This window comes from Ambystoma mexicanum, chromosome 3q, assembly GCF_040938575.1.
Source record: "Ambystoma mexicanum isolate Mex_15411 chromosome 3q, UKY_AmexF1_1, whole genome shotgun sequence".
Lineage (NCBI taxonomy): Eukaryota > Metazoa > Chordata > Amphibia > Caudata > Ambystomatidae > Ambystoma > Ambystoma mexicanum.
In genome coordinates this window covers 219,768,802-219,784,764 of record NC_090926.1, presented here as the reverse complement: position 1 = coordinate 219,784,764, position 15,963 = coordinate 219,768,802, and positions in this window count along the sequence as shown.

The window sequence follows — 15,963 nt, the reverse complement described above, 5'->3', positions numbered from 1 at the left end:
TTCTTGGAACAGGGATGACAATATATGGTCTGGGTGCTTTTGTGGGCCCCAGATGTTCATTACCTGGTGGTAGCACGGACATTGGGATGCTTCGAGCACCAATAAGAAAGGCAGTTCTGACAGTTAGAGACAAAAATACTACAACAATCACTATGCATACACATATGACAGCCTTGAAAGACATCTTACAGCATCTCCTTCCAGGAAACCGGGGGCACCCCTCCGCTGGTGGCACAACTAAATTACTGTTTTGGGCCCTCATCTCGAACAAGTCCATAGTCAATAGTCTATTTATTTTCTTATCTTGATTTTCGTTACTTAAAAGTTCAGCAAACACTAAAATGACGGGTGCAGTTTAATGTCCCCCCTCTTGCGATTGATGACGGAAGTCTCTACTTATGGAGTACAGATCCTTTGCTAGACTATGGAAAAAGGTTAGACTACCGTTTTTAGCACATCACATTCTTCCTGCATTTGTGTATACAACGCATTTCCAGGGCCCCTTCCCAATTCGTCTTGGCCCTGAGGACATGCAGGAATTTGTTCGCAGTGACACCATAAAAGGATGGCTTCGCTGCACATCACGCATAGATAAACCATTGAAAAAATAAAAACTAAAATAAAAATAACTGTGAACATACGAGAAGGTAGGAAAAAATAAGAAAAAGGTTGAAAAAAGTAAATACGGCAGTGAAGTTCGTTGCTCTGCTCCTTTCGCTTGGTTCTTCGAGGTCGAGTTGCTGCAAAGTCTCTCTCCCCCACACTTACTCCACTGCGGGATGATGATGAAAAACAGAGAAAAATAAGAAAAATAGGAAAAGAAGTTCAGGATGTAGTTATCCCCTTTCGATTCGTTCTACGTTGGAAGCATGAAGAACTGTGTCTTTGTTTCCTTGCTCTGCCCTCGACTGGGGCTTCTAAAGGGTTTTTATCTTAGATCTCTCCTTTCTAAGGCTCTTCTCAGCAGCGGATGTCCATGATTGCTTCTCAGCTGTGATTCAATAGCTCTCAGGAGTCTGTTGAGTTGTGCATTTTTTGCTGGATCACAGAGAAACGTGGGCACGTCGACAGTGATGGGTCTACCCACTTTCTCTGGAAAGTTCTCGATGAGGTGAAAGAAGACTGTGAAGGCAATTCTGCTATCTTCAGGTGATAATGACATTTGCTCTGATTCTCTGTCTCTTAGGTCACCGGTCTTTTTTGCAGTGTGATCAGTCCTTGCCTTCTCAATCTGTCCCTCGCCGACTAATTTCACTGGAATTCTCTCAGAAAATCCCTCTGAAAGCTGGACAGTTCCATTTGTAGCTGTATGCTATAGAAGAGTGTTCCTATCTTTCTCGCGTTGGCAGGGTCTCTGAGGAAGGTGAGGGCGTCAACCTCGGCAGGTCTCCCTACCATTTCCGGAAAGTCATTTACTAAGCCGAAGAAGACATTGTGGGCAAGTAGGCTGTCCTCAGGGGACAGCGACATTTATTCGTTTTGCAGAGTCTCAATCACAAGTTTTTTTTGCTGTCGTGAACAGTTTCTTTGCTTATCTCCCCGATCTGTCCCACGGCGGAAAGTCTCACTGGAACCTCCTGAGGTATTCTTGCTGGAAGTTAGATAGCTCCACCTGGAGCATGATTTCATGGAGAAGGGTTTTCATGTGTGGGAAATTGACTGGGTCTCTGAGAAACGTTGCAACGTCAACGTCAGAAGGTCTTCCCACCATTTCTGGATAGTCTGCAACAAGTCTAATGAGAACATAGTGGGCTAGCTGCGTGTCTGCGGGGGACAGTGGCATTTGCTTCGCCTTGCTGGGTCCCGATCACACGCCTCGCTTTTGCTTTGAGCAGTCTTTGCACTTGCCTGCTGCGTGGAGGGCTACCACATTATTTTGTTTACTCCATATCTGGTTTAGAAAATGATTGTTTTGGGAATCTCCGATGAACGTCAGTGTATCTGTGGTCCTCCCAACAAGTTCTGGGCACTCCTCAATGATTCGAAAGAATAACGTGTAGGTCACTTCGTCAATGACTGCTTGAGGCGGGAGCATTGGTCTTTGACTCACTGTGCTCAGGTAACTCGGCGAAGACCTCTGCGATGACAGTCAATAGTTGCCTGATTACCTTTTCTGGATCTTGGATGAATTCTGTGACACTTGTTTCTCTCCCTATGAGTGATGGATAAGTCAATGTCACTAATTGGAAGTAGGTGAGTACATCCCACTTAAGACTTCTGCTGGGGTGTACCATAAGTTTGTGAACAAAGTCTTTATGCTGGGTCCTTCAGGATAACAGTTTCAGTTCTCAGGAATATCCGGTTCTGTTGCTTACCAGAGTCTTAGAGTTCTTTGTCCACTCTGTGGCTCTACGTGTTTAAGTTACCAGTGTCACTGCAGGTTCAAAGTATGCAACCTTTTCCTTTGCCCTGAGACTTCAGCTGCACATTGCGTTTGTTTGAAAAGTCTTGTATCTCACTCAGTGCTTAGAGAAAAGTTCAATGTATAGCCACAGTTTTCACAGCAAGCTCTTCAGTTTGCCTTTTCTGCTTGTGCGTCCTTCTTCCTCACCCTAGACCTTGTCTGCACGTGCTGTGGTCCTTCCCCGTTGTCTGTAGCTTCCACGGTGGATGCAGTAGGAGCGCCTTCTTCTATAAAGGGCTTGATGTCATTCAGGAAGATCCAGGCTCTTCTTCCTTGGAGCTTGACAGCGGACGGGGTGCAGTCCTCTACGAAAGATGAAAGGGCCATTAAATCGTTTTTCATCCCATTTCTTCCTCGTAAAGTTCTTCACTAAAACTCTGTCCCCCGGGAAGACAAGGGGTACGCCTAGGCTTAGAGTTGCGCCTGCATCAGCATTGTCTGTTGTGGTTTGTGCTGTGCTGTCCCCTTTCCGCCGTCACTGCAGCTGGCCTGAAATGACAGATGTACTAGAGGTAAGACAGTCAAGGTAATTCTTCATTTCTGCTCCCAGAACCTCTCTAGCGGGCTGGGAATCACATCTAGCTCTATTTCGGGGGGTAAGAGGGGTTCTCATCCTTCTACCAGTGATAATCTTGTGCGGTGTGAGGTGATGGCCGGAGCCTGGCTGGTTCTGAAGCGCATATAATACCAGTGGTAGGCAGTGCAGCCATCCCTTCTTTAATGTGAGCTTCAGTTTGGCTATCCTCTCTTTCAACAGGCCGTTGAGGCATTCACATATGCCATTTCCTTCTGGGTGATACGCCGACAAGAACTTGTGCTTTATACCAAGCAACAAGCTAATTTGCTCAAATACTGAGTTTACGAAATGGGGCCCGTTGTCTGACCTCATAACCTCACACACCCCCCACCTGGGGAAAACCTCCCTCACCAGGAACTTTGCAGCACAGGCAGCGTCAGGGTGTGTACAGGGCCCCGCTTCTATCCATCTATAGAATGGACACACCATGACAATTAAATACCTGTACCCATTACAAACCTGAATCATATCAACATAGTCGATATGCAGGTGCTGGAAAGGCCCTTCAGGTCTGGGAATGATTCCTCTCATCACTTTCAATGTGTGCCCAGAGGTGAATTGCTGGCAAATTATGTAATTGACCATAAGGAATGCAACATGCTCTGCTAAATTCGGCACAAACCAGTCTTCTGAGAGTGTTGCAGCAAGATTTTCTTTTGACACATGGAAAGGGTAGTGGAGCTGTTCTAACGCTACCTTTAGGCGGGTGACAGGCATTACTGGTTTACCAGTGCTGTCCTGCCTCCATAACCCATCAGAGGGGTTTAAAGAACACCCTCGACGCTTCCATAAATTCTTCTCATCCTGAGGTGCCTCCCCCTGGAATTCCATTAACTGTGTCTGCCCCATTTTGCTATAGGCTTCTGGAGTGGCTCGGGCTATCATCATTCGCTCATGGGTACGTGCCACCTCCACGTCCATGATTGTCTCACCCTTGTATGCCATGCGCTTGGCTTCCGTGTCCGCTTCATGGTTTCCACGTGACACGAAATCTGTTCCCTTGGTGTGAGCGGCGCACTTAACGACCGCTATGCACACTGGGAGCTGTAGTGCTTTTATCAGCCTGTCCAACAAGGCTGCATGTTGCACTGGCGTGCCGTCCGCTCGGAGGTAGCCCCTCTTTTTCCATCGTGCCAGGCCTGTGTGCACGGTGGACTTCACATAGGCGGAGTCATCGCAAACTGTTACTTCCTGGTCTGCGTGATTCTCGATGGCGAGTATCAATGCCACTAGTTCTGCAGCCTGTCCCGAATAGTGGGATTGTATTCGTGCACTGACAAGTACTTGGAACTCTCCATTTGCCATGTGTTTGATCACAGCCACGCCTGTGTACCTTTGCCCATCTTCTTGGTCAAATCTCGATGACCCGTCAATGAAGATGACTTCTCCGCTTGGCAGAGCATTCTCTCTTATTCTGGGGATTTCATCATGAAACTCTTCATAATTGGCACAGTCATGCACAGGTTCTCCCTATGTGACTGGCTCAGCAATAAACATAGCAGGGTTCACAGTTTTGCATTGCACTATTTTGATCGATGGATTTGAGATAATCACCTCAAATGCGGATGCTCTCTGTGACCTCAAGGTGCCCTTTGGCTTCCCCAATATGGCAAATAATGAGTGCTCAACATATAATGTCATGGAGCATCCCATCACAATGGATGATGCTTTCTCGATGCAAATGCGGCGGCTGCTAAATTTTGCTCGCATGGGAAGTGGCCCCTCATGACCGGGTCCAAGCTCCCACTGTAATACGCTAGGGGCTTGTACCCCAGTGATGTTCGCTGAGCGAGCACTGCCGTCATAAAATTGCCATTGCTATGAGAGAAGAGATAGAATTCCTCGGCATAATTGGGGATCCGAGAACTGGGGCCTTACAAATGGCCCCCTTTAGTTCTGCAAACCCCTTTTCAATTTCTACAGTCCATTCAATGTTTCCCTCTGTTTCCTGGGCTTTCCTTAAGGCCTGGAGAAAGGGCTTGGTATATGAGCTGTAATCGAAGACCCATACTCTGACATATTTGCATAGGCCTGAGAAGCTCTGCATTTGTTTCACCGTGAGCGGCTTAGCCGTGTTCATGATAGCTTCAGCCCTCTTTGGTGTTACCTTTTTCCCTTCATGTGAGATTAGTTGCCCTATGTATAACACCTCCTGTTGGCAGTATTGCAACTTGTCCTTGTCCACCTTGTATCCCTTCTCAGCTAATATGGTCAATAGCTGAACAGAGTTGTGTCGGTATTGCTTTTCAGTGGTACTGCAGATCAGAATGTCATCTACATACTGCAAAACAACACTGTCTACCGCAATGTTACTTAGGTCCATTTGCAGGACTCGGTTAAAAATGGACGGAGATTCACAATACCCCTGTGGCAGCCTTGTACTTTTCAAGCGCATTTGTCTGAAAGTAAATGACGTCAGGTCTTGTGAATCACGGTGCAATGGGATCGAGAAAAATGCATTCTTCAAATCGATCACTGTGAAATATTTTGCCTCCGTGGGTATGTTGCACAAAATAGTGGATGGATTAGGGACTAGAGGGAACTCGGCTTCTACTATGTCGTTCAATGCTCGTAAATCCTGGATTAAACGCCAAGACCCTCCCTTCGATTTCTTGACAGAATAGATCACTGTTTTACAAGGTGATTCTGACGTTACCAGAATGCCCTGCTCCATCATGGCAGAGATTGTCTTTGCAATCCCCTCGTCCGCTTCTCTGGACATGGGGTATTGTTGCGCTCTTGGTAGAATCGCTCCAGGCTTGAGTTTAATCTTCACCTCTCCTGCCCCCTTCAGCAGTCCTACGTCATAAGGCCCTTTTGTCCATACTGTGACTGGCACCTGGGCCATGTCCTCCTCAAAGTATTCTGGTCATGCCAACACTAGCATCATTCGCTGTGGCAATTCTTGTTTGATCATTCTGACCCAGAATATGAGACTTACTTCCACCCGTGTCTCCTCTAAATCAGGGTGCTCTTCGAACATATCATCATCTGTGACGTCAGTCACTCGATACCCTTCTTCAATGGCGATAACTGCGCACTATTGCCTTCCTTCGTCCCTACTAAAACCACCTTCACCTTTACCGCGGCAGACTGTATTACCAAAGGAAATATTTGTTCCTCTTCTTTATGCATGGGTATCCTTGGTCTAAAAAGAAACTCATCAGGGGTCCTCATAGTTTTGCCTGCGAGGCCTGGCAATCCCGCCATGAGCACTCGCACGCCATATTCGAAGACCTCCCGCTCCAGCGGTAAAGCTCTCATAGCTGTACGTCCTGAGTATGCTCTGATCATTTCGCATATGTTGGAATAATGCATTCCTGGCGTGGAGCACACTATGCCATCCTCAGTGAATGAGATTGACATATTCAGCTTTGTCATTAGATCTCGACCCATGATGTTTACTGGGGACTGACCTGAGTACAGTAAAGGCACATTCATTTCATGCTCTCCCACAGAGACAGGGAGAGCGTCTGTTAAGGGAACTCTACTATGAGCTCCAGTGAAACTCTGCGTGTCTATTGCCTCGCCGGACAAGGAAAACTTGCCTTCTCTTATGCACGAACGCGTCGCGCCCGTGTCAACTAAGTAGAAATACTCTTTTCCTCCTTGGTTCCCTATTAGGGTCTGGTGTCACCGATAGGATAGAGCACATCCTAGTTTCCCATGAGCTGTCCTATTTTATGTATAGGTTCGGCCCACTATAAGTTTGCGGAACACCCTCATTGTTCATCCCTTGTGGCACCGGTGGCAGTGCCTGCTGGGGTTGCCCCTGTTGCTAGTTCCCCAAGTTCGAGGGTTGAAACCCTTGCTGTGTACCTTGCTGCAAGCCAGCTGCCTGCTGCTGCACGGTATAGTTTTGTGCATTGCCCTGTTGTGGGGTAGCCGGTTGATTTACTGTGCCTGCCCACATCCCTTGATTGTTCTGCCACATGCTTTGGCTTCTGCACATGCGTGCCACATGTCCTGTCACTTCACACAGCCAACACACTGGCGGTGGTCGGGCCATCTGTCCATCTGGCATAGCTGGACTGCCCATTGGTGCACTTTGGATACCACCTTGAACATTTTGAAAACCTCCTTGGGTACCTCTAAAGCCTCCCTGATTACTCTGCCATCCTCTTCCTACAAATCCCCTTCCTCTCGGATAATATCCCACGTTACCCTGATTGTTCTGCGGCGGGTTAGTGGCACATTGCGCACTCGAATCGGCTGGGCTTGTTAGCATGGCTCCCTTGAGCGCATACTTTGTGAGCTTCCTTTGCACCAGCTTCGCCTCTTCTCCCTTACGCGTTGCCTCTTTCATTCGATTCTTTTCTTGCAACAGCCTACAATAATGGGCAATTGTCAACTGGATTTCGGCCCATGGTTTAGCTTCTATTCCTACCAATTTTTTTAGTTGTTTTTGCACCGGTTCTGGTAACGCTTGGCACAGTATATGATAGAATACAGGGATAGATTTTGTCCAAGACTCATGCGTTTCAAGCACCCATGCGTCTTTAAACTTCTGGGTATAAAGCAACAGATCCTCTGACTCTTTCATCTTCCGGGACATAATGGCTCCCATGTCTGATGTGTCAGGGTATAATGTTAGCAGCGCTTTCCACACTGCGGCTCTACAATTATTAAATGGCGCTCCGTCATGAGAGGTGTTAGTTATGGTTACCCTAGGGTAGCCCGCCCTCTTCCACACATCGTCTGCTCTTTCTCTGAGTATAGCAATTAGGAGACATAGCAATTAGGAGACCCTTGATGTCCCCTATGGCTAGAGTGATTCCCCCCGTCATTTTTTCTAGCTCATGTATCCACTTCCCGGCTCCCGATGTCAACATTGGAAGCTTATTCTTTAAATTTTCCAGGTCCATGTGTGGCCATGGAATATATTGCGGTCTTACTCCCCCTTTCTCTAGCAGTGGGAATTGGAATGACCAATCCTCCTTTCCCTTTTCTTTACCTCCTCGGTCTCTTGCTGGGGTGGCGTTCCCGCCTTGCTTTCTAACTGGCAGCGCCCTTAACCTATCTGTCTAGGCAGTTGCCGATGCCCTCCTCTGACCGTGGGATGTTTTTTTCATGTTGGCTGGACTGTCCGGCGGAGTTCGATGTCCTACTTACGGACTCGCCAGCCTCTGACCATTGTACCCCTCGGTTCCCTGGGAGCGGCCTTTCGCGCCGTCTCCCTTCGTCATACATCGCTTCTTCCGCATCCCCATCAGAGTCAGACTCCGAATACTCCCAGTTTGCACAACTTCTTGCATCATCTTCGTTCTGCCTATCTTCTAGTCTATCTAGGGAACGTCCCCTACTCTCACTACTTTGGGTGACATCCTCAGTGTCATATAACTAAGTGCTCTCTAAGCGCTCATCTTCCCTTCCCTCTTGGGAGATTCGTTCCAGTCCCATTTCATCATATATTTTATCAATCGCTTCCCCGATGCTTCTGGTTTCGAAGTCATCATCAATAATTGTCCTGCTTGTACCTGGTACTGCATCACTTGCTGGAAAGAACTCTTCTATGTCTTCCCAGTCTACAACAGGATTGGGTTTTTTCACTTCCCGCTGCAAATATTCTAAGTCTCGCGCCCTTTGTCTATGTTTTCGTTCTATTTCGTCATCTGTTTCCTTGCGTTTCCTTGCGTCCTCTCTAATCTTATCTACTTCCCGCATCCTTTCGTCTCTACATTCCTTTGCCTTTCTAATCTCTTCCTTCCTTTCATGCACCCTACGTTCTTCCTCTAACTTCATCTTATTCAGTCTGTATTTTTCGTAGGCTGCATACTGGGTGCGACTGAGCGGTATTTCTTGTTCTTCGCGATAAAGTTGTTCTCGCCTCAGCCTGTCCTTCTTTCTATTTCTTTCATCGCTTGTCTCCCTATCCTTTTCCCTTCTCTGCTTTTCGTCAGGCCTTCCTCGTGGCCTTGCATCATCACTCCCCTTTCCATCTAATTTTAACAATATCTGTCCTCCCATCCATTCGTCCTTTGCGAATGTCATCTCATCACTTTCTTTCTGCTTCTTTCCCTCTCTCTCCTTATCGAGAGGTGCACTATTCTGTGCCTGATCCTTTCGTCCATCTCCGTGCCTCTCCTTGTCCCTCGGGACGGCGGAGGCTGGAACAATTTCCCACTCATCCTCTTTAGTTTCGTCACTACTGCATGCAGGTGACTCATACGCGGGGTTGCTATACCTCGTGGCTGCTTTGAGCTCTCATAGCGGGTAAAGACCCTCTAACCTGCTTCCCTCAATGACTGGTTCCGGCGGGGCCGTTGGCGCAGTAGGCGTCTCACCCCCCTCTGTACATACGTTTAATATCCAGTCTGCAGGTGGTTCCTCTTCCTTTGTTTGTTCAAACATCTTCCATAACTCGAGAACGGCAAGGCGTTTCTCGAGTTTCTTCCCGCTATATGTGGCATGTAGGAACGTGGTAATGTGCTGTAAGACAGCCTTAGACAATGACCCATTCTGGGGCCACGGCATAAACATTTTATTTGCGGTGCCCTTAACCCACTCCTGGCTGTATTTCTTCAGCTTTGCTGCATGTTTTGGCAATTGCTTACAGAGGTGCATAAGCGGGGTGACCTCCTCCATCTTTTCACTTCTATACCCACAATGTTTACACAATAACTTAAGTCTCTCCACCAATATGAGCGAGCACCACAACCGCAAGCACCAATCCACTTTTTCCCGCCAAAATGTATACCATCAATTTACTCAACAGAAACCATCAATTCACTGGCGATCCCCTCTCAGTTACAGAATCGCAAAAACCAAAATACGCTGTCCGGTCAAATGGTTGAAAATAAAAGATCGAATGACCATTTGATCGAAGTGAAATGGTCGGAAAAAAAAGGTCGAATATTTTTATTTATTTATTTATATATTTTGTTTAGTTTTGGTTGGTTAAAAAATATTTTGAATAAAGAAAAAGGAGGGTTTGGGGGAACCCCCCCATAAAATAAAAAAAATAAATAAAAAAAAACAAATCGACCTTTTTTCGACCATTTGACTTCGATCAAAATGGTCATTCGATCATTTTGTTTTCGACCAGTTGACCTACAACCCCAAAATACATTTCACTCAAGCATCAACACATTTTTCGCATCAATACATTGATTGCGCATTCACATATAGCAAGACACTTATAACAGACGCTTGACAGACTAGACAGACACCAGCTGGTCAACATATACCTGCCTTCTAATTATTACCCCGTCATGGGATTTGAACTACCCCTTTATGACATCTTTAAACGTCATCGTAGCCTAGCGTCCCCCTCTCTGTGGGCTCTGGGTTCAAGTTCCTTCTGACCACTCTTTAAAGCGCAGGAACAAGGCGAATTTACAGTTTTCTCTTGGGTGCCCCCCCGGTATTCCTTACCGTTTTTAATCTCGGGTGCCCCCCGGTATACTTTTATGTTTTTACCTTTCCCAGGTGCCCCCCTGGCATTCTATTACGTTTTAGCTCAGGTGCCCCCCTGGAATCCTATTATATATGTCTTCCTTTTATACTTGAGTCATTAATCCACTATATGTATATAGTCTTCTCTACCTCTAACTAATTTATCTTTCTCCGCCACCCTCCGTTACCTTTCCCCCACTTGCTCTAATGCCTATGAGTCATTTACCAAGGTAACGAGTTTCGTTGTTTCACTCACAGATCGTCTCTTTTCCTCTCTGGATCTCCGGGATCACTGCCCCTTCCTCTTCCCGCTTCATGGTTTTCGTCCGATCTGCTTCCCGTGGGAATGAAAAAGGTTATGCTTGGAAAAGCGGGTTCCTTCAGACCCACTGCAGATTTTTTGGGAGTATATACACTATCACTGTCCACGGGAAGCTTCTCGGCCTACTCAGCCTGAGTAGCGAAAGGACTTGCGATGTAACCAAAGATCCAGAGTTACTTTGCGCCGTCGGTTTAAAAGTGTCTTGTGACTATATTAATCGATTATCAATAATCGATGGCCGAAACCATCTTCACGCTACCAAGTGTTGACAAGGAGAGGTAATTACTGACGGGCCCATTGGTCAGCGCTCACCCTCGAAAACTTGTAATACAAGATAGCTGCACCGTGTGAGGACAGGGTGCAGGACTTACATACTCCAGCACAAATCAATACTAGGGACTCAGTAAGTTGGCAAAGGGAAGTCCGTTTAATGATACATACATCAGCTTATGGAAATCAGCAGCATCGCGAACACCTGTCTCGCTCCGACTTCCTCGAACTTCAGTACAACAGCCTCTTTTATGGGCAAACTTCGTCATCAATGACATACACTTCTGTAAAAAATCATCATGCACTATAATTGGTTGGGAAAGGTAACTTAAGTATAGGTGTTATATCTGTATATGTAAATAAGGCATACGGATTGGATAACTCTTATTGGGTGGGCGTCTATGCCCATCCCTCTACACCACACGTGATTGACGTCACTACAAGTACGACGTCTCATTGGTTACAATGTCTACAGGACCCTAGATTACATGGTCCCTTGTGATTGGGCGAGTTACACCCCTAAACATAAATCTCCACTTTTAATTAGCAGCATGCAGAATAGACACCCTGGTGCCTGGTGTCCCAAGATTCACCCTGCCTCCCTTCCATCAATCAGTGGTTTAGGGCTATGTGTCAATTAGTTGGCTGGGTATGGCCTCGGATCTGTAGTCTCTTATCGGGAAAAGTTATGGCACCCTCTGGTTCTGAATGACATCAGGCGGTGGTACATCTTCGCGCCTGTCTGGTCACGTGTTGGTCCACTGTGAATCTGCTTCAGTTCTCAGTCTTTTCGTGCATTTGATTTTGTGTTCGCTTGGCCACCTTGTCATGATGCCTACCTCCAAGGAGCCAGGTCCGACCCAGCAACCCCAGAGGCAGGCATCATTTCCCCCAGGGGAGTGCCAGCGGGCCCAAGCTGGGGCCCTTTGGACGCAGTCCTGGCGCCTTAGGTGCCAGGCTCATGTTGGACCTCTGTCCTGGCGCCTTAGGCGCCAGGCTCATAAAGCTAGACATGTGTTCAAGTGTTTTAATGTGCACTTACCTGATGCAGACCATGCTGCCACATCCAGGCCCTCTTGAGTCCTGAATAGGAACTACTTTACCTGTGGGACTACTTTCCACCCGGGTGTGGTCGGGGAAGGATACATACCTGATCGGAGGAAGGATACACACTTGGAACTTCTTCCAAAGCTATTTAAACCACACCCGATCAGCAACTCACGCTTCGCGTTGTTCTGCTCCTCGCAGCTGGACGCTCACCCTGTCAGCTCCTGCATCTGGACTTCAGCCACGCCTGTCAGCATCCTGGGTCACCTGCAAAGGGAGACAAGAGACCTATCAGCTAATCTGCACCACGGAGACATCACTGACGATCCTGAAAGGGAAGACATCATTTTTAAAAGCATTTCGTTACGATCGCTGCAGCGCTGCATTTCACTCACCTTTCCTGGGTTCCTCCATCTTCAGCAGCGATCATCCGGATACACAGCCACTTCCCAGAGCCTAGAGAAAAGGACAAGAATAAGAGATGAGAGAAGGAAGGGAATAAGAAAAGCTCAGTTTCCTTCTAAGACTTACCTGTTGGGTCATTCCCATTTCATTTCAGGTCTTGCTGCTTCCATGCAGGACCCCCTGGCCCTTATGGGGAAAAAAGACAAAGACATTAGATGAGCGAATGCAAAAACAGTACCTGAGCGCTCATCTAAGACTTACCAGATCTTTACTGGAACTGCACGTTTCACTTCGGGTCGGCGCCATATCTCTGGCATTCCGAACCCCGGCCCCTATGGGGAAAAGACATCAACATCAGCGCTTTGTTGCAAGAAGTCTCCAAAGGAATCTTCATTCATCACCTGAAAAAAGACAATGAACATTATTATTTAAAGCTTGAACTTTTGAACTTGCAACAGAACTTTTACAGCGCCTTACCAGTATAATCAAGCTTACCTGAACTCCCATCCAACCTCAATCCAGTGAAGTAACTGGGTTCAACGCGCCCCTGCGTCAGAAGCAGGATGGAGAGCTCGTCCTTTCAGACCCTAAGGTGAGACTTCACGGGGAATCGTGGAAGGGTATCGTGGAGGGTTGGAAGAGATTGGGAGGCTTGAGCATAACTCAGTCAGTAGGTAATACTCCCTTTTCACGCACAGGGGAATATTCCTGCGAGCCAGAGAAGCCAGAGTAGAGGGCCCTTCCTGTCCATCTCCAGAGTCCTGCGCTTCACCATTGAAGAAGCATCAGCACTCGAAGCCAGACCTGCGCCTCCGTGGGAATCAGGTGAGCGTTACACACCTGCATGGGCATCTCTTATCTTGACCTTCACGGGCGGGCTGGCGTGCTCTGAAGTTGGAGCCTCGTGAGCTCATGCTCACCTCCCCTTCTCTGGTTGACCTCGATTTCCCCGGCATGAGCCATCCTTTGTTAAGTTTCGATCCCGCTCTTTTCCTCAGCTTGGACCTAGATGTGAAACTCCGCCAGTTGGGCCTGGGCCTCCTGGGCTTTCTTCTGCTGAAACAAAATGGAGTTGCACGTGTACATTGTGCTGTATTGAGGTAGACATATATAGTTGGCGCATGCCGCTCTATTCTTCTACTTAAGCATTGCAGGCTGTATCGATTATTTAGCATCTTGCGTTTCAAGCTTATTTACACACGTTCAATAAGGCGGTTGCTTCCGTCTTGTCTCATGGCACCATTCTGATACGTTTTCACAGTGTCTCTCCCCTTCGTCCATTACAATTCTCCTCGCAATTGTCGATATTGTCATGCATAGCTTTCAGTAGCCACTTCTGGTTGTTCTCGGGGCTGCCTAGGCCCTTACTCTATTTCCAATGTCCTTCCATTAAGGCCTTCGGGGTCTCCTCGTGGACAGTCTGTAAATACTCGTAGTTTCGTACCAATGGCAGGTACGGTTGTCTGATTGGGTACCGTGCTGTTCAGGGTTGCCTGGTTATGGGCATTTCAACAGGTATTGATCTTCTAATGTACACAGGGCAGCGGCCCATTGCCGCCCTTTGTTGGTTCAGCTGTTCCTCGTACGTCACATACCACGGCGAGTACCTTACTGGCAACTCGCACTGGGGGGCAGGGGTGCAGGTCATATCTGGGACCTCCTCTACACTGCCATTACCTCCTGCGTGACAAACATATAGTCTAGCCTCGTGTACAAATTCTGCGGGGCTGAGTAATGCGAATCTTGTCTATCTTGTGGGTGGCACACCCTCCATGTATCCTCTAGCCGGAAATCTGTTAATAGGGTCTGCAGGGCCTTGGCAGCGGGGGCCGGTCTGTCTTGTCTGTTATCTGACCTATCAACTTTCGGGTTTAATGTACAATTAAAATCCCCACCCCAAATGACTGCCCCCCCCCAGGCACAAGCTCAATTTATTGTATAGGGTCTTGAAGTATGTCGCTGTATCCTGATTCGGGGCATATGTATTTATTATGCATATTTCTTTATTTTCCACCAGCCCACGTATCACCACCATTCTCCCGTCCACTTCAACTGTGAACTGTAGCAACTGAAATGGGACATGCAGTGCTACCCAGGTAATTACCCCTCTGGCATATGCCGAAAACGGTTCCCCCGATGACAGTCCCCCTCCACTTTTTCTGGACTACCTCTAATTTTTCTTTTGTGAGGTGGGTCTCCTGTATTAAAACTATGTCTATTTTCCTGCTTTGTCAGGTGCATCATAACCTTATTCCTTTTTAGGTAGCTGTTCAACCCCCTGACGTTCCAGGAAATTATCCTAAGGTCCCCCATATTTCTGCCACTTCCCGCCCCCTCCTTTGTATCTTCTTGGCACCTTCCTTTAGCGCTAGCGCTAGCGCGTGTTAGCTCGATCCCCTACTTAAACTACCTTTAACCATTAACACTACAACTTCCCCAACTTCCCAAGCCTCCCTCCTTCCCCCCTCCCTTCCCTGCCCCAACTCAAACCCCAACTCCCCCCTTTCCCTCCCCCCTCCCAAATGATGCCCAGCTCCATCCCTGGATCTCAGGCACCCCCACATCTAGCCTCTTTATTGGCGATAGCCCGTACTCAAGGCACAGCAGGGTGATATCACCCTACTGGCACTTCTACTATTATACCTACTGGAGATAGGTCGTCTATACCGGTGTCTCCTGTGTAAACCTTAGATCACAGCGCACTTGCCGCTGTTATCTACCTTAAACAGTCTATATTCCAGTCCAACAAGTCCCACTGTTAGGTGTAACAGTTACTTAATATTCGCATTTCCCACCATGCCTATTGTATCCCTGTCCAGAGTTTCTGCTGCAGGTTCCCCCACCCCCAACAATGTGAAGCATAGCGCTGTATCACTTATCCTGTTCCTCCCGCTCCTGGTCCTGTGCATGCTCTGGACAACCCTGGGCATCCAACCAGCTTTCCACCTCTTCCAGGGTTTCGAAAAAGTGTGCTTTGCCTCTGTGTAGGACCTTGAGTTTGGCCGGGTACAAAAGTATATATTTGAATCCAGCTGTGCATAATCTTCTTTTCACCTCCACATAGCTATAACACTGTCTGCGCACCAACATGGTGTAATCCGGGTATGCGGTGACAGTCGCCAACGCCCGTGTTTTTGTTCCTCCTTTCCGAAAGAATTCCAGGATTTTTTCCCCTATCTTTGTAGTTCAGGATCTTCGCTATGATTGCGCGGGGAGGAGCCCCAGATTGAGGCCATCTCACCAGGGCCCTGTGCATACGTTCAATCGCAAACCCCTGGGAGAGCTTGCTAGCCCCTATTTCCTGAATAATCATGCTCTCCAAGTAGTCCGTGGGGTCCTGGCTTTCTTCTCCTTCCAGTAGGCCCACCACGCATATATTGGTGTGTCTTGCTCGCCCTTCGGCCTCCTCTGCTCGATTTTCCAGGTTGGACACTTGTTGTTTCAGTATATGGACCTCCTTAGCGTTAGACATGCTGACATCCTTGTTAATTTTCACGGCGCTCTCTAGGCTACTCGTTCTTTCCGCAAGCGCTCTCACATCCT